This window comes from Plectropomus leopardus, chromosome 15 (genome assembly GCF_008729295.1).
Source record: "Plectropomus leopardus isolate mb chromosome 15, YSFRI_Pleo_2.0, whole genome shotgun sequence".
Lineage (NCBI taxonomy): Eukaryota > Metazoa > Chordata > Actinopteri > Perciformes > Serranidae > Plectropomus > Plectropomus leopardus.
The window spans coordinates 9,627,109-9,652,469 of NC_056477.1; the positions used below are offsets into that span (position 1 = coordinate 9,627,109).

The window sequence follows — 25,361 nt, forward strand, 5'->3', positions numbered from 1 at the left end:
AGCGTGGCAGATCACTACTACAAAGCAGCAAATCCACACGCTGCTGTGGCAAGTGTTTACTCATCTGGGTCATCTCACTCATCACCAGGCCACTGGACGATATCTGTCTGTAGTGCTGGTGTTTTATTTGATGTTTTTTTTTTACTAATATTTCCATAAAGAAATCTCACATCCACAGCTTCTATTCTTGCCACATTCTAGTTTGTTTTTAGAAATACTGGGCTGCTGCATATATACAGAGGTGCATGCAATGAAAAGTTCTAGTCTAATGTTGAGGTCTCAACTCTGCCCCTTCCTGAGCGTTCTTATTTTTTCTTATTTTGCTGTGTTTGAAGCATTATTAGGCACAGTGTCTTATGAGGTCAGGACTTCACAAAATCATAGCTATGAAAATCCCAGACACAATTCTAAAAAACACAAATATAGTGAGGCAAAACCGAAAACGGACAAAGTGATTTAACCTAGACTACAGACAGTGAAAATCTGAAAGAGCAAGACACACCAACCAATCACAGCAGATTGGGCTTTTTCGAGAGGGTGTCTTAAAGAGATAAGCCCTCAAACAGAGTGTTTCAGAGAGAGGCTGATTACAGGTATATTCATGCAGACAATATGAGAAAAATAATGTTTTTTAACATTAGAGTATCCAAACATGTTCAAGTAGAAACCCAAAATACAAGAATGAACCTGAAAATAAGTATAATGTGGGACCTTTAAAGATCCAAGATTTAGAGGGTATATTGGCAAAAATGGAATATTACATGACCTGAAACTAAGAATTGTGGCTCTTTCTTTACCTCAGAAAAAGTCTTTAATATTTGTGTATGGAGTGGCTACTTTTCCACAGAGTCCACCATGTTGTTATACAGTAGCCTAGAACGGACAGACATAACAATGGTTCTAGATAAGGCCATTTGCCCTTTCGCGTTGGCCACTTTGGTTGCTGCTACATGCTTGGCACACAGAAGACGTTTTAAATGGATGCAGCATTGCAACATTATCAATGGATGCCACTAAATGCTTCTCACAAGACCTTAAACAGCAAATGTCATACCATCTTTCTCACGGCACGTAAGAGCTTCTCTCTATAATGTCTATGTAGCTGTCTATGTTTTGTTGTTGTCCCGTCTCTGTTGATTTTTTTCTGTTTTATGAATGACTTGTCTTGTAATGTGTTTTTGTGTTGCTAAACAAGAGCCTGCTGAAAACCACTTTTAAACAGGTCAGGCCAGTTTTAACTGCAACACTTTTGATGTTACTTTTTATCCTTTTTCTGTATACATTTTTTAAAAATTAAATGAAAAACATCCACACAAGCACTTTGCCCAAATGAACACCTTTTCCCACAAAAATATTACTTGAATCAGTAAATATTTTGACAAAAATTAGAAAGCAAGACAAAGCATCTGATCAAATCTGGTTCTGTTACTCATTATTACAGACACAGTATGGTTGATCCCAAGCCCTGTATTCCTAATACTGCACCACAAATAAACAACAAGATCCTCACTGACTGACACACATTCAGAGGTAGGGCAGTAAACCGTGCAGGCCATCTGTCAAACGCTCATATCTGCAGGCCTGCCCCTCCCCCCAGAGAACAGTACTGTAAATAAATATCCCAGAGCTTCACTAACATCCAGCACAAGGCTTGGACTAGCTCCTTACAATGGCCAGAAATGTGCCTCTTGTGGCTTTGCACTGCATAGGAAACAAAACATAAAACCTTGACAGTGTAAAGGGATGAATAATTTAAAGAACGAAAACTGACGTCCAAGTTATAACCATAATTGCATACAGTGAAAACATAATGTTACAGTGAAAGTAAATTATGTGCACGGCAATAAGAAACCCTCTAACAAGCTTTGTTGATGTTATTTTAACCTGGTTTGACGTCAAGGTCTACAGAGATAGTTTAAATAATTGAGTTCATCTTTGTTTTGTGGTCTAAATTCTTAACTACACTGAGAATTGTTGAAAAGAGTTTTAACTAAAGTCCCAAATCTCAATGCAGAGAGACTGAGGATACAAACAAAAGAAAGGGAAGACAGCAAACGGACAGGGAGTGAAAGGGATTACAAAGAGACAGACAGATACTGTTAAATAGTCAGTATGGGAGAGAAAGTGAGACAAGACTTCAGGCAGACTTTTCCCACAGAGAAATCTTCTGCTAGACCTGCAACTTAGCATCTCAGCAGTAATCGCTGTGTGTGAAATGAGCAGGAAAGTAAGATGACATCTTTTCTTACTCTCTGTCGTACAGGGAATGGGAGCTCTCTGTCTGTCTGCCAGTGAGGCTATTTGGCCTTTCTTCATTTCCGACTCAGAGGACAGCCAGATGGAAAGCACCTGGCAGAGATGCAGGAAGACTGAAAAATCGGATCTGCAAGAATAAGGCCGTTCATTACTCTTCTGGCAAAGCTTTTACTTTTGAACTGCACACACACACTACAGAGATGCATTCTTCAGGAGTAACAGGATGGATGCAGATAGGATGCGACAGGCCGAGGGCTATGATCTATTGGGTCATTGGGGCTACGCATGAATGGAGGTGCTCTAATACGCACAGTAAATCCCCCATCCTACTGTGTATCCCCACAGCCGGTCTGTCCCCATCTCCCAGTGCTCATAGCTCCCTATCACTACAAAGTCTCAACACCATCTCTCAGTAGCAGAATGCCAGGCGACGTCTATCTTTCCTCTCTCACCTTTCCTTCACTCAATTCTGAAAGATTGTCAAGAGGACAATTTTTTAGACTTTATTAAGACTGTGGAAATCCCAGAGGGGATATGGAGTAGGGCATGCTTTATATCAAAACAATACCCCTTTTAATTGTATTTCAAAAAGAAAACAGTAACTAAAAAAACTGTGGGAAACAACATGAGTCCTTTACTGGTAGCAGTGAATACTAGCTGTTGATGACTTGTATAGGCTACTGCATATTATTACTATATAATATAAAACATTACTATACATTACTGCCCAATATTTTATCAAGCATTGCATCTCATTTTATCTTGTTAAAGCATTTTGCTAGAGGAGGTAGAGTGGGCACCCCATGTAGCAAGGCTACACCATTGCTGCAGTGGCCGCAGGTTCAATTCCGGCCCTGGCCCTTTGCTGCATGTCATCCTCCCTCTCTCCCCCTTTCACACTAATATCTGTCTTATCAAATCAAGTCAAAAAGCCCAAAAATAATCTTAATAAATTATAACCTCCACCAATCATGTTAAGGTTTTTAGTTTGTTTTGTCTATTTGTCAGCAGCTTTATAGAAAAACTATTAGCAATTTAATGAAACTTGGTAGAAGTGTCTAGCATAGGCCAAGGGAGAACCCTTTGAAGCTAAACCAAACCACGCGGTGAATACAATTTTTTTTTTGTCAAAGTTGGTATATACAGCTGTACCAAGATTGCCTGCACACAGCTCTCACCACAGATGTCATAAGCAAACACGGAGGGGACTAAGCAGAGTTAACATACTAACAACTGCAACAGTGCTGACAGAGCTAACAGTGTTTATTGGTGTTAGCTCACACTCACCAGGGCAGCCTGGATGGGAAGTGTGGGCGTATGCTTCTCTAATGATGTTGTCCTGCCATCATGGGTCATGTTGGAGCAGGGGGCTCAAAATCACTAATGCGCATATGCAAAAATAGTTGTTTGCCTGTATATTAATGCTCTGAATATTGTATATTTCACCTTCAACATTTGGAGATAAGGCACTTGGCCTTGGTGGAGGTCTGCAGTCTCTAAGAGCCCTTCAACTTAAGATGTATTCTCATGTAAGATTAAAACAAACTTTGACGTAATTGGTCACTAAGATTTTGTTAAAGTTATTGTGTTATAGCTATTATGTTATGGATAATGTAGTTTAAAGAAACAGATAGGTTTGAAACATTGTTTAGAAGCAGAGGTGGACCACCTCTGTTAACATCATAAAAAGGGAACACACTTACAAAGGAAAACATTAACATCAAGCTAAAATGAGCAGTGCTATTTCACACAGTACATGCCATTTATCAATGTTCCTATTGTTTAGAACGTCATATACAAACTATTTCCTGGGGGAAACCCTTAATGAGAAGATATTTTTCTTAGTTTCCTGCAAAAAAACCCTCATAGTATCAGTACTGTGAGGTACTTTTGAGGTTTCTTCATTTACTATAAGGTGAAGGGGCTGAAAGCAGCAAACAGACTGAACCATGTTTAATTTGTCTCATGAAAAAATTAAAATTAAAAAAAAACTTTATCAAAGACGATGATTACTTTTTCTCTGTGGTGGCTTTGTTGTAGCTAATATTTTCTCTGTGTGGCTTAATTGGTATCTAAAAAGCAAAGTCTTCAAAACCACTTCCCAAACACAACAGCAGTGTTTGTAACTGTAGAGGCAAACAAAAAGTAGCTTCAGCAAGACTTAATAAGCAAAGCTTCTCTTTTGAATAAGAAACAGCAATTCAAGTACATGCACTGTGATTAAGCTACATAAGGAAGAGATCTATGGAAAGGGAGAGACAGTAGGGAGACCATTAAGGGGGAGATGTGGGATGTGAGATGTGGAAGGCAGCTCCAACTGCAACTTCAATCTTTCTTTCTATATCATTCTGTCCATCTCTGTAAGTCTGTCTTTCATAGAGTTGTGACAAACAATTATATGGATCAATAGTTATTAACCCCTTTCCGAGGAGCCCAATATGTCATCCAGCTGGCTCCTCTATGAGATATTTTTTATAGGACCTCCCCAGACACACACGTAACCACTATCTCAGTCCCTGTTGTCTCACTCAGTGTGGACTCCAAACTAATCCAAAGGTTTCTTTTAACCAATCATGTTACAGATCAGTTTAAAAAAATATCCTACTGAATCTATGTGCCACTTCATTTACATATATTGACAGAGTCCAGTGTCCCAGTAGAGTAATAACTAGGCCAGTCATCTGGACAGAGTGGTACTGAGCCACAGCTCTGTCCCTGAAGAGATTAACAGAGTGCCATTAGAGCAGGCTAATAGAATGAGACAGGGATGAAAGCAACACTGACGCTAGGCTAATGTGTATTGAGTGAAAGCAAAACCGGGCTGAGCTGCACTGATGCCTACAGATGCTAATCCAATGAGACGACATAGTGGGGTTTGGTAATGCTGTATACTAACTGTGGTAGATCACATGGCAAAGATCAACTGAGGAAACAGACAGAAAGTGGAGAAAGTTAAGGTGTGGCAACATGCTATAGTAAGTCCAACAGTATGGACACATAGCTTGGACCAAAACAAACAATGACACATCATATCATGATTTTTTGCTCATAATATACCACTAACAAGTAGATTCGAAAACATTACCTTGATTCAGTGAATTAATGTTGACTAGTCCAATCATTTTCATCCCAGAGTCAAGAGCTACACCCTGCCAAGTCGCTCTGCACTCTGTTTCCTCCATCAACTAAACTGAAAGTAAGACAGCAGCCAAAAGAGAGCAGAGAGCACAGGAACAGGAAGACACTTCAGAGGTTGATCTGTCTGCTGCCTGGCTCTCTCCTTGCATGTGTGTGTAATGTGACGTGTGTGGTGTGTGGCTATGGGCGTGTGGGTGGAGAGAGCAGAGCCTTTATGGGTGTGTTTAATATTTGATAGGGCATCTTTAAGAGCCCCACCCAGTGCACTGCAAGAGGAGAGGAGAGGTTTGGAGAAATGATGTTTTGGAGGAAATGCACTAAAAGATTAAAGAAAAAAACATTACAAAGACTAATTTCCAGCACTAAAGAGATTATCTGTAGCAGGAAACATCGGATCAATTATCCACAATATGGTACAAAGTCTAAAGACTAAAGCCACATAATCCTCCCGACTCAACATTTTTTATCAATAAGCTAAAGAAACAGTTTTCAGTGCACATGCTGCAGTCTTACAATGTCATGAGATCACCAGGAGGGATAAAAAATGGGAATCAGATCCCGCATAGCACCGAGCTTTACACAAAAAGTCACTCCAGTAGAGAGGTGGTTCTCGTAAAGATTCAATGTGAGTTCAATCTCCCCTGCTCATTTCATGGTTGACGGCATACTGGTTCCACTCAGTCAACCGTTTTCTGTTTAGTGCCAGCAGTAAAACCATACAAGCATTGCCAGTTCCTCAGTATCGCCTGTTTATAAGAGTCACATGCCTTTATAAATCTCAGCATGGAGTCTGATCCAACCCACATCAACAACTATTAAATAAAACACAGGGTCTGTGAGGACTACTTCAGCTTTTAAAGTGCTTCATGTTATGCTTTTATTAACAAGCCTCGGTCAAAGTCAGCTGTTAAACATCTACATTTTATAGAGCTTGTTTGCAATCACTTCACATAAATATTATGACACGCAAAATTCATACAAAGGGCCGGAAGTGATAAATCTATATACTGCATGAACTGGATTTTGACAAAAGTGACTACATAAAAGTGTTGGATGAACCTGCAGGCAGCTGGTACTATTAGAAAATTAAAACTCATGTTGTATGGGTTCCATACAAGACCAAGAAAAGTGATTTTTTCCAAAACCTCACAGCTTTTTTCTAATGTGGACACGAGTGGCGTTACAAATTACCTCAACCTCCAAACTTAACATTACTAATATAACCTGGTGAGCAGATGAAAGCGTAAAACAATGTAGTGGACTAAGACTATTTTGTGCATGGTTGGGTCCATGATTGAAAAGACTGCTGTCCTGTTTTTGGCAGGTGAGTAAAGTTGCTTGAGTCTAACTGTCTTTATTTTTCCAATCTGTACATGCCTGAAGACTAACATTCCTAGCTAAAGTTAGCCAACTTTAGCTACTATTTTCTCCCAACTAGGTCAACCGTTCCCCGCAGGGTCAGGTAAAATGCTGTTAAAATCTGGTTTATGGGACATTGTCACAGCTCATTGTAATTGCATCCAACTTGAGGCATCTTTAACACAAAGTTATAACATTTATTTTTTTGACTTAAAGCAGCCCTTGTTTTTTTTCCCACATTTTTTATCGACTGGAACAGCTGTGAACAGCACAAATCATGCATATTTGTGTAGTGTTGGTAATTTCTGCCTCCAGTTGCCTGCCCTCCATCTGGAAAGGGAACTGACGTACAGTATGACGATTTGAGAGCTAATTCTAGACTGAAAACATTTTCTGCCACTTTGAACGGTGGAAAGTAATTTTTTTGCTGTGCAATCTTTATTTAGGATGTACGCACACAACTAAAGTCTAAACCAAAAAAAAGAGTTATTCTAACTAGTCACAACCAAGAAAAAACACTCAAAAAGTCCTCATCATCCTCCCTGACTCATCCATAAGAATAACTGCTGCTGTCTTCTCTGTGAGGTTTGACGCTAGAAGTCTTGGCAGGATTTAAATAAAATCTAATTATCTTCACTGTTATAGCAGCCCAGATGTCCTATCACCATAATCACATTTCTCCTCACACCACTCCTCTCTGCTCTATAATTCACAGCCTGAGATACATGCGAATATCTGTTCCCCTCTCATGTATGACTTTCACTTGAACCCCACAGTGAGAGGACTGCGGTGCTTTTGACAGCTCCATTTAATTCTCACCTCCTGATTGGCCAAAAGGGCTGGAAAGGCTGATAAGTGTCGCCAGGCAACAGCGCAAGTGCCAATCACTGTCAGTGAGGTCATTAGAGTCGTTTATGTAGACGGCAGCTGAAGGCAGGGCGGACAGTCAGCCGCCCGAGGCTTACACTTCTGTTTGAAGCGTAAACTTCACTGAGACCACAGGATATCATATTATTGATTGATCACACAGGTGAAACATCACACACAGCTGCTGCAAACAATGTATTAATTTTAATTGGATGATAAAACTGTTTCACCTGAACTGACTCCATGGCGCCATTGCTGAGAAAACACAATACTGGAATTTAAAACTTCGATACAATACCTTATACTAAAATATTGTTATTGACTACCATTTTTAATTTCCTGTAGAATTTTTATGCACCAATATACCCTTTTTCTGCATCAATTTTTGTTGTAAATGCCTTTAAATTTGTCAAAATAAAAGTCCTACTTTTATGATTTTATAGGGGGAAATGCACATTTAAGGTATATGCAGCCCCCTCCCTACAACTATCAAATGAGACCAGCCTTGGTTTCAACTCAAAACGTCCCATAGCGAAGATCACGATAACCTTAAAGTGCATGTGCATGTTACATAACTGTAAAGCAGCTCCATCTTGTCACTGGGGAAATGGATGTGTGAGATCACTTTATTACATTTTATCTGCAGCACAGAATTCATAGCGCAACATCAGATAAACATTACTTGATAAGCTGAAAATAGATCTATTGAAATGTTTATCTTCAGCATGCAGGAAGCCATGCTGTTGTAAAAGCACATTTTATTATCTGTTATTAAGATAGACAGTTAATTTGTCAGTATCATATCAGACACAATGAAATGAGTTAAAGCATAATATGAAGCAAAATGTCATGTTTAACTAAACTTTCATGTTTTTAATCATAAAAGCACATAATGTATAAGATTAGCCCCTTAAGAGAAAGATTAATCCTTCATAAACTCTGAGAGGGTCAAAGCTTCAGCAACACTTACAGTATATGAACCAAACTTCATTGCAGCATAATCGTGTTTAGGCTTGTGACTTTAAGGAATATTTCACCGATTTTCAGACAGTTTTTAATCAAAACAATGTGGATAGTTTGTAAACTTCCCTCCATCTAACCATTGCCCAGATGTCCTTTCTCCCCCCAAAGCAAAACTCTTCCAAATGATATGTTTTACGTCATTTCGAGGAATTTTGCCGGCTCCTGGCTGTTGCTTGAACTACAGGCTGTATTTCCACATATTCTGCCACCAATGCCGCCAGCAGTGCAGAAAAAGAGTAGCTGATCAAGGGAGTTACCTTAAACTCAGATGAAATCCCATCAAATTGTAAAACTAGGCGGTGCTGATCGAATATAAATTAAAATTATGTTACTGCACTCTCTTTCCCCACATTTTTCCAGAAACATATTTAAATGTTGTGTTTAGCTGTAAGAGTGAAAGGTTATAAACAGGAAGTGGGCACCATACTGCTTCCTACACAGTGAAAGTGGAGGCTACATGAGTGGAGATCAAAAAACGAGATCACTGGCCACCATTGTTTCACATGAACCAGTCCATATTACATCACCCGCCAGTGGGAGCATCTGGTAAGGTGTGATGCATTCTGGTAGTTGTTGGTTTTCCACATCTTGAGCAAATGTGTCCTTTTTTTCTGTTTTCTCTGCTCATGTAGCACCGATTTCAAAAGTATTTGCATCTTTCTACTGCATAGGCAACCAAGTTTTTTGTGAGGACTTTCTTTGTATTGGTGAAATACTTTACTTTAATACTTTAAAAATGTTTTCTCACATGACTCTTGAAGAGAACCACAAACATTTACATAGCAACTAGGACTCAGGATCACATGCAGAGTTTATGTCTAGTTCAGCAACCGCCTGCCTCCCAAGGAGCTGTTCTTTGCTAACAATGATATCACTTTTTTACTGTACCAACGGCTTTTCTAGACACTGACTAAAAGTTCATCTGGAACATCGCCAGCTTATCTACTAACTATGCTACTTATTGGGCATTTATTTTACTGTAACTTATGCCGACTCATTTCTTATCTCCACAAGTTACATTTCAAAACACACTCCTGTTATCAGAGGTGAGAGATGTGGCTTTCCGAGAAAGAACTTAAAGTTAAGGCCCTCAATATGTCAATATATCTCATTATATAGTCTCAGAAATAAGCTTTAAATAGATCATGTTCCTTGTGGATTAATCCTCTGTGAATGGACAATACACTGCTACTTCCTCTATGCCTAACTTCCCTATTTTCCTGTGCCTCCTTCCTTTCCACTCACTTCATCAGTCTGTCTCCTAACAAACGCTTCCCTCAAACACTACAGCACATGTTTGTACAGTAACTAGCAAACAGTCTCACATGGAACCAGGAAGAACAAGGCCTCCTCACATCAAATAAGGCCACAGTTGGTGGTAAACATCCATCAAATGCCTTTGTTTCCATTTTTTACAGAGTTTAGAGCTACTGGGTCAACTGATGAAACTAGAGAGGAATCTGTCCAAAAGAGTGTCAGATACAAAAGCGTAACCTTTCTATTCACCTCGGGAGCCGTCTGGGATAAACTGACATTGGTGTGCTGTGTAAATTGCTTTGAGCACAGAAAGGCACCCCGGCACAATGAAGTCCATTATTTGGTGCTGTTTGATGCTGCAGTTGAGCCTGCCATGCAAACACAGCATTTGAATATTTACTTAATGTCTGTGCAGGGCACTGGGACAGCATTTGTTTTTGCCTTTGAACAGGACATGAGTAATGAGTCATATGTCACTTCAGTCTCTACAACATCTCATCCATCTGATCCAGAGTTTAACTCTATAAGTGTGTCACAAGAAATTCCCTGTTATCCTGCATAACATGAATGTTTAGGAGAGACAATGATATGGTATACTGAGTGACCACAGAGACAACAGAGACAATGTGGAAAATGAAACTGGTACAGTAGCACAAGACCAAAGACTCAGACATGCTTTATAAACTAGGCAGTGGTCTGGAAACAAACCATTATGTCTGCGAAAAACACTCATTTTGAACAGCTGAATGCAGCAGATTACACACTGTGATTGAGAGTGACTCAGCAGTGTTGAAAGCAAACTTTCACCCACAAAACTAAGCTCACAGTCTAATGCACATGAGTCGTCTAATGTCTCGTCCCAAGGACAAAAAGACTGTACAATATCACATGACTCAAAGCCTCGAAGGATTACTGCATGAGATGGAAAGGTTTTCAGGAGAGCCACCCTATAGCCTGGTGTTGTGCAAGCTCAGTGTAGTTACCTTACCTGAAACTAATAAGTAACAAAGGAGCTGGATGAAGCGGGGCACACACTTAATTTTTCTGTCACATAAGTTGATATGAGCCACACTGACAGCTGGCATAATGACAAGTACAGACACCTGCTGAGGCACAGACTGAACCTGCCAACCCTCCGCCCTCAGTAAAGGAACAGCATGCAGTTCAAACATCAAATAAAGTACTCTCATTTATGACAAAAGCACTTTCCTTCGCCTTATCATAATTTTCTCTCACTCATTTTTATTCAAAGGCCTTGCACATTCACACAGGTGTTTTCACTTACAGCCGATTAGGCCCCTGTTAGAGGGCACATTCAGCCCTGACAAAACATGGGAAAACGTTTTGTCGTTTTGCTAGCAAACTATGCAGAATTTTTTATAAAACAATATATAGACTCACATAAATGTTACAGAAAACCTGTGCTCTGTCTGCATTTTGTTATTTTGCTGAGGTGAGTAAGTCATTAAATTAATATGACTGACTAACAGCTATGTATTTCATATAATATTATGACATCATGTGACTAAAGGGTACGTGAATAAAACGGTCATACATTTCCTTGTCTGTGAACATGATTTCTGCCTCAGCCATATCCAATAGCCTTTCTTTGCTTTTCTATGACCTTATCAAAATCTGTCAATCATTATTGTTTTGATTGAAAAAGGGCAGATAATACACACTGTGGGTGTGAAACTTGTACAGAAAATACTGAGTTGAGATTTTTGTCTTGTTTATTTATTATGTTTACATTGTCAGCTAAAAAACAAATATTTCAAACACTCTGTCCAAAGAGTTTGACATGCTGCTGTGCTGACCCGAATTAAGATTTTGACATCTTTTTTTTGTCTGACTTAATAACGAAATAACGAAAATAATAAAGAAAATGTTATTGTGATAACATTTTTAGCAATATCGCACAGCCAGAGTAAATCTAACTCAAAGTCTGTTGCACACTGTTTTAAAGAAACATGTCATTCAAACTGAAACAAAGCAAAACCGTGCATACCGTCATCAGATTAAACGTGCCTCGGGTAGATATTGAGCAAAGATGTAAGTTGGATAATGCCAATCATGCACAGTTTGTACACACCCAGAAAGGCTGGACAAAAATCTAATCAGGCAAATGGACCATACCTGCGTGGGTGTACCATGGTAATGAAGGAGCTTTAGATTCAGCAACTCAGATTATTATTGTTAATGTTATTTGTAACGCCTCTACCTTTCCAGCTATGAAAAGTCAAAAATGTCTGATGTGAAACAGGCATATTCCAAGTTGAGTCACATATTTCTGACATTTAAGCAACTGCTCATTGTTTCTTTGCAATACATGTCGTCATCATCAAGCCAATAATGGCACACATCTGCTGCCACCACCATGCATTGTGCTCAAAACGACACCTGTGCAAACACAATGTCTGTGGCAAAAGAACAGGGATAGGCACTCATAACATAGTAAAAAACACTCAACCCATGTTGTATATGGAGCTGTTTTCTGTGCAGACACCATATAACTTTCAATCTACTATTAAAAAAACAGTTAAAAACAGTGCCACATATCATAGCACAAACAAGAAAATTGTAAATGTATCACCCTCAATTGAAAAAACATTTTCTGAAATGTCAAAGCACTTCAACGTTGCTCTTCATCTTCTACACATTAGAGCAGGGCTTGACAGTGTGTGAAATATTCTCTTTTTTCCTTTGCCGAGCCATCTTTCACTGTCTTTTCCCTATTGACCTATTGATGCTGTAATTTCTGCCAACATTTTTCATTACAAACTTCAAAACTTTTACTACTTCAGGGTATATCAATCACCTGGCCAAAAACTCCCACAGAAACATTAAAATCAATCGTAAAGTAAACTGTGAATGAGGTAAAAAAGTACTCCTATATTAGAGGATTTTGATTTTTTTTTATTGAAAGGGCCTTTCCTGAACTCTGAAGGGCGTTTTTGCCCAAAGCACCTATCAATTTCTGACCCTGTGTCAGTGCATCTGAGATCCTGTGTCTACACTCGGCTACACACGGAGCTATTCCAGGCTCTTAACATCTGTGGTCTTACCGAGGGAACTGATAAGCGTGGCTAAGTATAGCTCTAATGATAGGCCACATACAGGGAGAGTACAGGGCAGGGAGGATCAGAGAGGGGTTAAATCGATTCACTAGGCTCTGAGCACAACAACACACATGAAAACATTCACAAAACTATGAGCACAACATCCCGGATTGATTCTGAACTTTAGTCATTAAGTTAGAGCCTGTTCAAACAAAAACTCCATGTTGTTTCAATTTTAAAAATCTCAGAGAAATGACGATGTACAGTAAATGCTAAAGCGGAAAGGATGCAGACAGCTCATGTCTGACGGTTTGAAGGGCTGTTAAAAGGATAGTTTGAATTTTGAAGAGGGGCTGTATAGAGTAAATATCCATAGTAAGTATATAAAAAAAAGAGCTGCTGTTACCTAAAAACAGGAGCCGCTGGTCTACCATGGTTTCAGTCAGTTAGTTACTTTATGTTATTGTGTGTCTGGTGAATCCAAATGAACCCTTTTGACCCTTTAAAATCCGGTTTGATATCACTTTTCATGTGCTGTGTTGAGACCCCTTTCACAAGCTATTTAACCGTTTAAAACCTGAGCAAACTGATTTGATTTCTTTCTGAAATATGTAGGAAACAGCAATGACCAACGTGGCAAGAAATGTCCCTCAAATTATAAGAAATTAGTTAAAGGTGATGAAGAAAATGACCTGAAAACAAGTTTTAAAACGGGGAGGAATTGTTAGAAAATTATCAAATAAATTAGGAAGAATATGTCCAGAACTATAACTGAAATCTATATTTAAAATCATTATAATTAAATATTTAAAATTATGTTACAGAAAAACATACATTCTTCCAAAACATTCTTTTTTTTTGGTCATCTTCCTTTTTGTCAAACTGCCAAAGTCACACAAACAAGCCAGCTGATCGAGGCAGTGATAGACCAACAGCTCCTGTGTTAAGCAGTGTTAAATCACTGTTTTTCTTAATGGAGTCTGGCTCTGAGGAGAGCAATATAACAGCTTCATTTCCTTTTGGAATCATTGTTGGACATTAAAATACTCCAAACATAGCTAAAAAATGTTTTGCTGCTGACCATGTCCACAAAAGTAGATTGCTTAGCCTCCATGTCAGACTCCAGCCTGCTTTTCCAAACTGGGGGTGTGCCGACTAACATCTACTGTATGTAAATATACTGTCTATGGATAAGAACCCAAACAATCTAACTTGACATTCACCTTGATCTATACGAACTCCATCGGTCTGGGATTTCTGACATTGCCTCACAAATGACTCAACACCTCTCTGTCCTGTAAACAGTTGCTTTTAGCATCCTGCAAGCACACTTTAACACCTTATCTTGGCCTCAAGGTCGCCCTTTAGGGGCATTACAGTGTCTTGGAATGACTAGTATGCACAGAGTAATGTGTATCCTCACACACAGCTAGACGCTGACGGTTAGAGCACACATGAAGACAGGCAGATAACAGAGACACACTTTGGGAAAACCCTCATATATTGAACTGCAATTTGGGGGGTCTTTAGCAGGCAGGCACATAGCAGAGACATTCAGCTGTTGTTGGGGGGAATCAGATTGTAAACGCACCCTCAGCCGAGGTGGCACTCGAGGACCTATGCCAACAGGTGCCTGAGGAACACACACATGGATTTGCATGTGTGTGTGTGTGTGTGTGTGTGTGTGTAAACGCAACCCCACCCTAACACTGAGGCACACCAGAGGAGCGTTCATCTCACTTACACTGAGAGCAATCAGTCATGCCTTATCCTAACGTGTGCTGGTGTGTTGATACCATGGCGCTTTGCACTGTCTGGGGCTATAGAGAGCACAGCCTAAAATGGTACACACACATAGTTATGAGACTTGACTGACAGCAACTTCAGTTGTGGTGTAAAAATATGAATATGTGAGGCTGCACTGCATGGTATAAAAACCCTGGTTAAATTTGAACTCCAGTCTTGAGTCGTGCATGAAGGCACATGAGTCATCTTATGTTACCCTTTAATCCTGACATGTGCATGAGGAACACACATCTAAGTGGTGTGTAACTCAACAACACAGTTCCCCTAACACTGCATAATCTAACAAGTTGATTTTACTTTTTTTTTTAAATCTAGAAAACCGATTGCCTTGAAAAATGTAGGTAAATATAACTATTAATCTTAATTTTTTCATCCTAATATTTAATTGCTATGTTTACTTAAAATTTAGTTACATTTATTAAACTTTGTGATGTTGTTACAACTTGAAAATGACAGATTTTATTAAATAAGTCTTTAGCAACTCAGTACCTCTGTGCTATACATCTTTATTCTGCTGGTTGCATACTAGTCAGTCATATTGGCATTTTCTTAAACACGTTAAAAAATAAAACTTCTCCTAACTTCATAATTGTAAAAATCCTCTTTGTCATGATCGAGTTACAGCAGACTTTGATGGGGTAGCATGAAGTTACAGCAGACTAACTTGGTTTACTGAAGGTGCTAACACTTAGAAAGAACAAGGTAATTTCACTTGTCATTTTTAAGTTGCAATGGCTTGACAAAATAATGTAAATACAGCTAAATTTCAAGTAGACAGATTTAGATTTCTTAGATCTAAAGTTAGCATGCATGAAGATTTACAGTTCCTTTTTTCAAGGCAATGGCTTTCCGAGATTATTTCAGTATATTCAAGATTTTACTGCGTTTAGTATTAACATCTGAGAAATACAGAGAGACGATGTGACATGGTGAGACACTTGTCAAGCACTTCAATATTTTTCCAATGTTTATCTACAATGAGACCAATGTGCACAATTATATAATAAGTAACTTTTTATAGGCTTATTACATAAAAGCCTGCTCATACTCATTCATGGTACAGTGACTCTTTCCAGGGCATGTTATGACTGTGGGGGTGATGTTGTGACGTTAGAAAACATGGCCTCTTCTGCCTCAGTGGGCATCACTGAGACATGCTACCCCATCAAAGGCATGGGTTTGTTTTTCTTAATCATTTTAATTAAAATATACATACAAAATTTGTGTAGCTGTCATGCTCTGTACCAAAACATACTCAATTATAAAAAATAAGAATATTTAACCCTTAACCACCTGAATCAAGTATTTGAATGCCTTTCATGAGCATTTAAACCTCTAAAACCTGAGAAAAACAGTTTGATTTCTTTCAAAAAATATGGGAAACAACATAATAAGCGACTTGGCAAAAAAAAATAAAGAAAGAAAGAAAAGTAAAAGGTGATAAGGAATTGATGTGAAAATTAGCAGGGGATGTTTTTTTACATATGAACAGAAAAAAAGGGAAAAATGTCCAGAATATTACATTTATGATGTATTATTAATGACCTATTGGAAAATATGTTTTTTAAAAAAGAAAAAATAACATAATTTATTTTTTAGAACTTTCTTGAGGTCATTTGCTTTTTTTCTTCTTCTATTTTCATTCCATTTTATTTTGTTTTTTATTATTTTCATTTAATTTTCTTGTAACTTTTTTTTTTCACCAATGTCTTGCTCGTTTTGGGGCCATTTCTTGTTAAGTTACTCTTCGCCCTCTTAACGTGTTTTTGACAGAAATTTGTATGGAGTTAACGCAATATAAAGGCAGCCTATATCCCTCACAGGGTAACTTTAATTGTTTTCCAATCATTTTACCATCATAACATAGCTTTTATAGCCTTGAACGTGTACAGTATGATTGCACTCACCAGAATTAAGCAGTTAAAATCATGTTTACAGTCTCGACGATGGGTCAGCAAACAGTCCACTTGTTCCTTGTCTTCATAACATGTTGTAAAGTGAGGAAGAGGCAGCCCAGTCTTTCACTATCCGTTTAAAACTGTCTTTGAGCGTTAAGATAGACTGATGAAGTGACAGTTAACGTTAGCCCCATAACCAACGCTCATTACACAAGTTCAATGAAAAGCTTTACACTTGATGTAATACGAGTCCCGTACAATCAAGACGAGCTGACTGGAAAATATACACCAAATATGTTGGGAATTTCTCGTATTTCCATGAAGTACTTCCACTTTAAGGTTACAATAGCCCGGAGCTACTGTACTACTGAGCTGTTAGTTTCACTGTCACGATGTCAACACCGACCAACTGATGATACCGAGAGCACTACCGACTGGAAAACACGGTCCGTAAAGCCACGCGAAGATACAATCCACACGTGTAAATGCTTAAAAATATCCCCATACGAAAGAGTCTTGCAATTAAAGAAATCACAGTGGAAGACCCAGTGGGAAACCACACGGTGCAGACTGACTTCCCAAAGCAGTTTATCATTCAGACATCGTCCTCTCGCTTCCAGCTGGGCGGAGCGTTTATGATGTCAGCTGGGTCTCAAAGGGTGACACCGCGTGCTAATCTCAAAGTGCTGCTTCGCGGACATCTGCGGGTTATTTTTAAAGCTGTGTCCGCGTGCTTAGTATTATTTTAATGACTTTTACGGAATAAACACGTTTCAAAACGTAGCTTAACTCACCGAAATTTAACTAGCTTGTACACTACAGCCCTCTCTTGATGTGACGTCAGACTATAATAAGAGACACGTGCACAGTTGTGGCGTGCACGCGAAAGTAATAACAGTAAAGCACTAGCAGGATGTGAAATTATTGTTATCACCGAGTGGTGGAAAAAAGTAGGCTACATGTATTCAACCAGTGGTGGAAGAAGTATTTTGATCCTTCACTTAGTAGAACCCCACAGTACAACGAATTTGTACTTAGTTACATTTCAACACTGTACTCAACTACTGTATTAAGGTACATTTTTGAGATACTTGTGCTTCCAGTGTTTCCATTGTTCCGCTGTAGGCTATACTCGAGACATTGTTTTGTTTGTCTGTTGTTGTTTTGTTTTGTTTTGACTTCACTATGCTGCATTTATCTGATAACTTTAGTTACTTTGTAAATTCTGCTGAATAATACAAAATCCAATCAGCAAATAAATGTATTTGTTTATCCCCTGGAGGGTATTTACAAGCTACCCAGAAAAGTAATTCAATGTAGTAACAGAGTATTTCTACATTGTGTTAATGCTATTTTACTGAAGTTGGAGATCAGTTGAAATAATGGTGGCACAAGTACTCAACTTGTGTCACCAGTGTTATTATTTCATGCTTGGTATTAACCCCTGATAGCACTAATAAAAATTTGATGTTAATCATATTGTAGGCCTAGTGGTAGTACCACTTTCTAAATAATTGTTTTTGAATCAAAGAAATCATTAACTAATGCTTTAGATCGTTTAGTAGCAACTGAAGTGACACATTTGGGTCATCAGGTTATGAAAAACACTTTAGGCTGGTCAAACTGTCTTAACGTTTATCCAAACAGCTAAAGGGGTTTTAACAACATGTACTGCAAACTAAAGCTGTTGTTGTTTACCTGTCTTACAGTATAAAGCTTTATAAAGAAAAATATTTATGCAGGACTCAGTTGCAACTTCTACTTCCCTTCAACTTTAGTTAGATTCATTCATGCTTGTTTGATCATTTGTGTACGATAACCAAGCATCCTTTTGGTATCTGCCTAAAATGTATTAGATTTAGGATTAGCTTTGGGCCTCTACTGACCTTCTGTTTGTGATCATTTCTGTCATGCAAACTTTACAAGACAACTGGTGAAAACAAGACCCGCCTTAAGGATGCTCTAATTTTGGGTGACATTGTGATTTGGTGGTGTTTATTCCCAAACAACTTACTATTTGTTACACTAACTGTGGGGCTTTTAAGGCCCCTGAGGGTCCTGGGCCCTGGGACAGTTGCTCGCATTTTGCCTAAATTACCCTAAATCACAACAAACAAAACACTAACAAACATGCTGCTGCTTCACCAACAGGATACACACACTTTTCTCAAGGCTATGTTTATTTTGATATTTTCCTGTTTTACTTATTCATGTATTTCTCCTCAATTTAATATTCACTGCTTCTTCCGTACTTTGAGAGACGCTTACTCTGGGAAAATGTTTAAAGCATGGTTTCATTAAATATTTTAAGAGGAAACTGAGTCAGAAAAACAACTTATGAAACTAAAAGTGTTCACATTTTTATGGCCTTCCTTAAAGAAGAAACAAACAGACGACTTGTTTGATTCAAAACACATTTTTTGATTTCTACCTATCACACACTGAAACTGTTATTGATCATTATAACCACTAGAGAGCAGTCTTATCCCTATTATTGTATTTGTCAGTTAATGTTCTCAGAGGTATCCTTCCTCCACACACATGCATTTCCTTTTCCTTCAGGTGTGTGTTTGCATGTGTCTGAAACATGAGGCGAGCTTGCATGTGAGAACGACAGAGAGAGAAGAAGACAAAGTGTGACCATATGTTCTATCTGGCTTGTAAATCTTCCTGTGGACCGGGGCCAACTTCAATGCAAACCAACCAAAGTCCTCCCAAAAAACATCCCCTCTCTCTCTCTTTGTCAGCAATTCAAGCTTCTCCTGTCCCTTCCCTCATATTCCTCCCAAGCAGCATTCAACTGCAAAATGTCTTAAACAACAGAGTTCAGCTACCTGTGCACTCACTCTGCTGCAGTCAGCAAGAAGCTAAGTGAAGGGAGGAAAGTCAGACAGATAGGGAAAAGCAGAGGAGGGGTTAGATAAGGCAAGAATGTAAAAATAAATGGATCAAATAAAAAGAAAAAAGTAAGAAGAAGGCTGTAAAAAATAAAGGATACACCCTCACAGGAGCCGGTGAGACAGAGACAAAGGTATCTGGAAACAAGGACAAGAAGAACACTAACAAGGGAATAACAACAGAAGAAAGCAGTGATAGAGGCCCAGGTAAGATGTTTTTTTTTTTCAAGCATCCGAGAGGAGACAGAATGACTTCTTAGACTGTAATAACTTCCTCAACTGAAAGCTGAATGTCCTCTCTGTGTAATTCAACCCACTTTTTCCTCCTTGATGGAAAATAATTGTTTACTTGAGGCTCAATGAGCTGTATTGTTTCCTGGTACATTATCGGAATGACTGGAAATTGAGTAATAGTCGTGTAAATGACACCACAGGAGAAATAAGCAAATAATCCATCTATTATTATTATTACCTACTATTGAAGCATCATCTGGGTAAATTGATAGTCCTTTAGTGCTATTTATCTCTCGTATTTAACTCAAACGTAACTGATATCAAGAAATGTAAACGTAGAGCTGCTGAAATTAGATCCAGATATTTCTGATATTCCTTTGTCAGTATATGTTCTACAGAAATAGCAACCACAACTCTGTCTGCATGATGAGAGTCTAATATTTTCTTCCTGCAGGAACATTTCTCAATGTCCTTTTGTAGCCTGTTGGATGTTTCAGTCATGAACCTGAGCTTGACCTTGTTTCTTCTCCTGAGTCTTCACACTTGTACATCCATGGTGAGTTTAACTTTGTGTGTGGCTTCTGTCTAAATTTTCTGGATATGCACTAAAAACTACAAACTAGTTTGGTACAAAGCTTAAAGGGACACGTCATCCTAAAATCAGAAAAACATATTTTTTCGTTTTACTTGTAGTGCTATTAATAAAACAACATAGTTTTGATATGAGATGAAGAGTGTTTGAGATATCAGCCGTAGAGATGTCCGACTTCTCTCCAATATAAAGGCATTCAAAGCGCCAAAAAATTACACTTAAAAAACAATGTCTCTTTACAGAAACAGGGCCCTGTTATTCAAGATAATCCGCAGATCTTGTTGTAAGCAGTTTTATGTTGGAACTATTTCCTTTCTATCTACCTACACCTGCCAACCGTATCACCACTTAGAAGGAAGCGTGCATCTGCCGATAGCTCATCTAGCACCACTAAGCCAGCTAATGTGCATGTGCTGTACCCCAATTGTGTGATGACATTTGAGACCGTGACTTCTCTTCTTTCCACCCTCCTTGGCATTCGGTGAACACATATTGGAACAGGCTAATGAGTGCCCAGGTTATCACTGAAGAGGCCCCACCCTCAATTCCAGCAAAGCATGCGCAAAGAATTGTGGGCACTTGGTCCTAGAAGCATCCTTGACATTGGGCCTTGAGCGGGATTCAATGACTCCTTGAACTGCAGCCATTTAAGCATCATTCCTTTACTTTGAAAAAAACCAGCTGTTGGTGGGCGCAGTTCAGTAGAACGACAGTAGTTCCAACATGAAACTGCTCACAACAAGGTCTGTGGATTATCTGAGTAAGCGGGTCATGATTTCTGTAACTAGACTGTTGAGTTTTCCAAATGAGGTTATTTTGGAGCTTTGAGCACCACAAGCTGAGTGCCATCTAGTTCAATTATATTTGAGAGAAGGCAGACATCTCTATGGCCAATTTCCCCAACACCCTGTAACTCACACCCAAACAATCTATATGTAGCACAATAGGTAAGAGGAAAAATATGCTTTTTTTCTGTCTCTAATGATAATAATTTTAAAAAGATGATCGTGGATTGTTCCATAAACAGTGCTACAACTGAAACACTTGGTAAAGGATCATTTTGCAAGACATTTAGTGCACATAGTCTTCCTTTACCTGTCTGCTGTACCGGTCATCAGGATTATTTTGTGATGGGTGTTTGAATAGCAACTCATGCGCTATGGAAGCATGGCTCGAGTAATTTAGGTCAGAGTTGCACCTGTTTCCCATCTCATCTGGTAGGACTTTGGGGGCAGATGTGGATTTGGCGCGGACTACAAAGTTTCTGGAAATACAAGTTTGGAATTGGGGCGTTTAAAGAGAGATGGATGTGATATAGAACGCATACCATTTTCATTGTGGTTTCATTTGATGTTTTTTTTTAAAAATCATGTAAAGTAAAAATGACTTCAAGAAGTTGACATTTTTTGATTGTTCTGATTGATAATAGCCTTCCTCGGCTGTGATGCATCACATTGATGAAAACACAAACTATCGCCATGTGGGGACACATCATTCTGGCTCATGATCCAAAGTTTAAGACAATAGGTTTACATTGACAAGTAAGTTTTTACCTGAGTATAGTGCATGCCTATGGAATGACATGGAAAAAAAATGTGTGTGTGTGTGTGTGTGTGTGTGTTTCAGGGAGGCAGAGCCCAGCGCAGACAGAGACAAGCAGAGGAGAGCCTGAGACCTTACATTGGCAGAGTAGAGCCAGGTAAGACTTTAATATACCGTACATTAAAGGAACGCATTCCAGTTATATAGTAAGCTCTCTCTGAGGCCATTTGCTCTCTTCCCAAAGTCCAAGATACAAAACAAGCATCATGAGCTGCAGCAAATCATTTTTTCCATGTCAAGTGAGTCAAATATGTTTAAAAAATGTACATGCTAGCACACAATAAAGTCACCTTTTAGAAACTGGCAGGGACAATTCAGAGTCAACAAAGTTAGACATATGTTAAAGATAGATATATATAACCACGTATGTAATAAAAAGAATATAATAATGCAATAATAATGAACAAAAAACATTTAGACTTTTAACCCTCAAAAATAACTAAGCCATACTTTAGAAAACATAATTTTTTACATATTTGTAAATTTGTATTGGCATTGCTCTACAATTTAACCCCAACAGTGAAAATGTATCTCCTTCAAATCTCTGTTAAGCTTTCGTATGAGAAAGTTTAAATGATGCCCTCATCCAAAACACTTTTAATCAGCGCTGAGAGCAGAGTGGTTTTTAGAGATGGTCTGTAAAGAAAACACAGACGTGAAACAGAAAAAATATGCAGTAACAGGAATGTTTCTTTATGTTTCAGAAAAACTTTGTGAGCTGCTGAAATGCCACAGTCCAGTGGGATCTTGGTGCCAGGCAGTTCAGGAAAATGGAGTCCTTGTCCCCAAGTGTGTTTGTCCTCAATCCTGTCCACGGTAAAAACAAAAACAAAAAAAAAGATAATTTCCTGTTTTTGAACAAAAGTGTACTCAGATTTATCCTATGTAAAGGTGATTAATCACTGTCTCTGGATTTGTTAACGTTACCCATAAAACTACAAAAAATATGTAGATGTGGAGATGAAATCATAAACAAGAGCGATCCATGTGCGATCCATCCTCACATAAAATTTTGCATTTGGTCACTGGCTCATGCGATCAGGCAGAGGGCACCAGTGTGCAGCGTTCTAGGAAAGACCTATGGGAATGAGTGTTTGCTGCATAAAGAAGCCTGCAGAAAGAGACGCCGCACCGGACTGGCTCACGCAGGCCCCTGTCTGGGTAAACACACACACACACACACACACACACACACACACACACACACACACACACACACACACACACACACACACACACACACACACACACAGCACTGGATATCACACACTATCTTCACTGTGTGCTGCAGCCTGCCAAATGAGCTCCTTCTTGATCAGTCCCCAAGGCTAAATGCACTGAGGAGGAGTTAGGCCAATTTCCATATCGTCTCCTGGACTGGTTTCTGCTCCTGAGTCGAATGGGGGAGTCCTACGCACCTGCAGCCCCACCTCAGAGCTGCCTCAGCCATGCCCAGAGGACACAACTAGCACAGGTAGCTGAAACTTCACACTTGAAATGAGCCTGAGCAGCAGACTTGCAGACACCAAAAGTCTGCACCCACAGGGGGAGAAGATGATGTAGTGAGCATGATGTATGATCTCAGCTTATGATGACGCAAATGAAATCAATATCCACAACAAAATGTTATGCTAAAAGAACTATCGCCGGAAGACTAGTACACCAAGGGATCACTTTCACTCCCAGCGTAACCTAACACTGAACATAAAGTTGTTTTTGACACCAGACACCATCGTCGGGCTAATATACAAACAGTGCTTCATGCAGCGTCTGGCGAGAAATCGATGCCAACAGCCCACAGTAAATGGCAAGTTCTTGTGTTGCGTGTGGTGTGGTCATCCACAGATTGAGACAGGGGCTCTCAAGAACACCTTATATAAATAGGATTTGGTCAATAATCACTAAATTATTCAATAAGATGGTGAATGGAGGGATAACTTAATACCCTCTCGTTAGTTGACTTTACCTCCTGGCCTCAAATGAATTAAGAGAGCTCATGCATTCTTTTGATGATCTGTAAATATGTTTTTATGGAATTGCACTATTTTTTGGCACCTCTTACATCTTCAACACCGTGCATACCTCCTTCATTAAAGGACTGTATTTAAATACTAACTCTAGCAAGGAAAGAACTTTTTGAGACTGTACATGCTAGCAGCTCTGTAAGGCTATGAGCTGAGAGCTAATGTCAGCAGTAGGTCAGCCCCATGTTCCCTTGGCCTTGTGATCCGTCATTAATGTTTTTTCTATCCCAATGCTAGCCTTGGCATGGCATGGTGGGAATGTCAGCTTTGTAGGAAAGTATTGGACAAATTTAAATATTGGCATGATGATGGTGCTACATAAATATTCAGTGGATTACAAAATTCAACTGTGTAACAACTTTCATGGCAATCCATTGAATGGCTGTTGAAATGTTTCAGTCTGGATCAACTGACATAGGTCAACCTAGAGCTATGTTGTAAGCATTACTTAAATTATATATCTTGAAATGTTGCTCTTTTTCAACAATTATTTTCATCTCTCTTCCTCTTCTTTCTCTTTAGCAAAGATTTACCATGCTGGACAGGAACAAGGATGGCAAGTTGAGCCGCAGGGACCTGAGGAAGCTGCGTTACAAGAGGATGCCACTGGAGCACTGTGCTGCGACGTTCTTTCAGTCAGTCCCACCTTACACGTTAATGTCCAGCACATTCTTATCCCAAGGCGTCGCATAATGCTACTTTGCAGTGGACTTTCGCATATGAATATTACTCTCTAGATATCTCTCTGCGTCTGGTCTTTATGCTCTGGGATGCTGCTACTGTGATGTCAACACAAGCATATGGTGGGACTACACTGCATGTGTTTATGTTTAGGCAACAACAGCGCATGGCAACAAATACAGAGACATCAAAAAACACTAGAATGTGTAGAATAAAAAAACACTGCATTCATGTGGGAAATGAACACAGTATTCCTGCACTAAAGTCCAGGGTTTGTTAGACCCATCCTACCTTCCACTTACTCCTCACACTCCTTATACTTATATTACATTGTTAGCGGGATTGTTTCAACCTGATGCCATCCTAGCGTGTTTCATGACGGGTTCCATCCAGCCACGTTGTTAAGTGATGCGATGAATAATAATACCGCAACCAGTTCTGTCCAGCAGCATTTCATGTGGACGTGAAAGATGGCTTCTGGCGTCAAAATCTCACACCAAAAGCACTGTCAAAGCGGCTGTCTTTTACGAGTTTGGACTGAGAACAGGCTGTAACGTCACAGTTCTGCCTCCAAAACTTTTTTATCATCCTAGCCTTTTTTCTGACAAATCAGAAACACATAACATTGTTGCATTCACACATGATTACTAATGATTCAGTTTTAGAGT

At 39.1% G+C, this 25,361-nt stretch overlaps 1 protein-coding gene across 4 annotated transcripts in view; it reads right to left on the reverse strand.

Moving 5' to 3' along the window:
* The window catches only part of ccser2a (coiled-coil serine-rich protein 2a), a 71,406-nt gene extending 54,164 nt beyond the window's left edge, over nucleotides 1-17,242 (reverse strand). Inside the window, exons 1-2 of one of the 4 annotated variants that reach the window (XM_042501614.1) lie at nucleotides 16,673-17,240; nucleotides 2,250-2,383 (exon numbers count right to left, since the gene is read on the reverse strand). The gene's annotated coding sequence lies outside the window, so the exon portion shown is untranslated. Of the gene's footprint in view, nucleotides 1-2,249; nucleotides 2,384-5,341; nucleotides 5,375-16,672 lie in introns of those variants that run through there. The other 3 variants (XM_042501613.1, XM_042501615.1, XM_042501616.1) reach the window with 3 other exon arrangements.
* Between the last annotated feature and the right edge of the window lie 8,119 nt (nucleotides 17,243-25,361).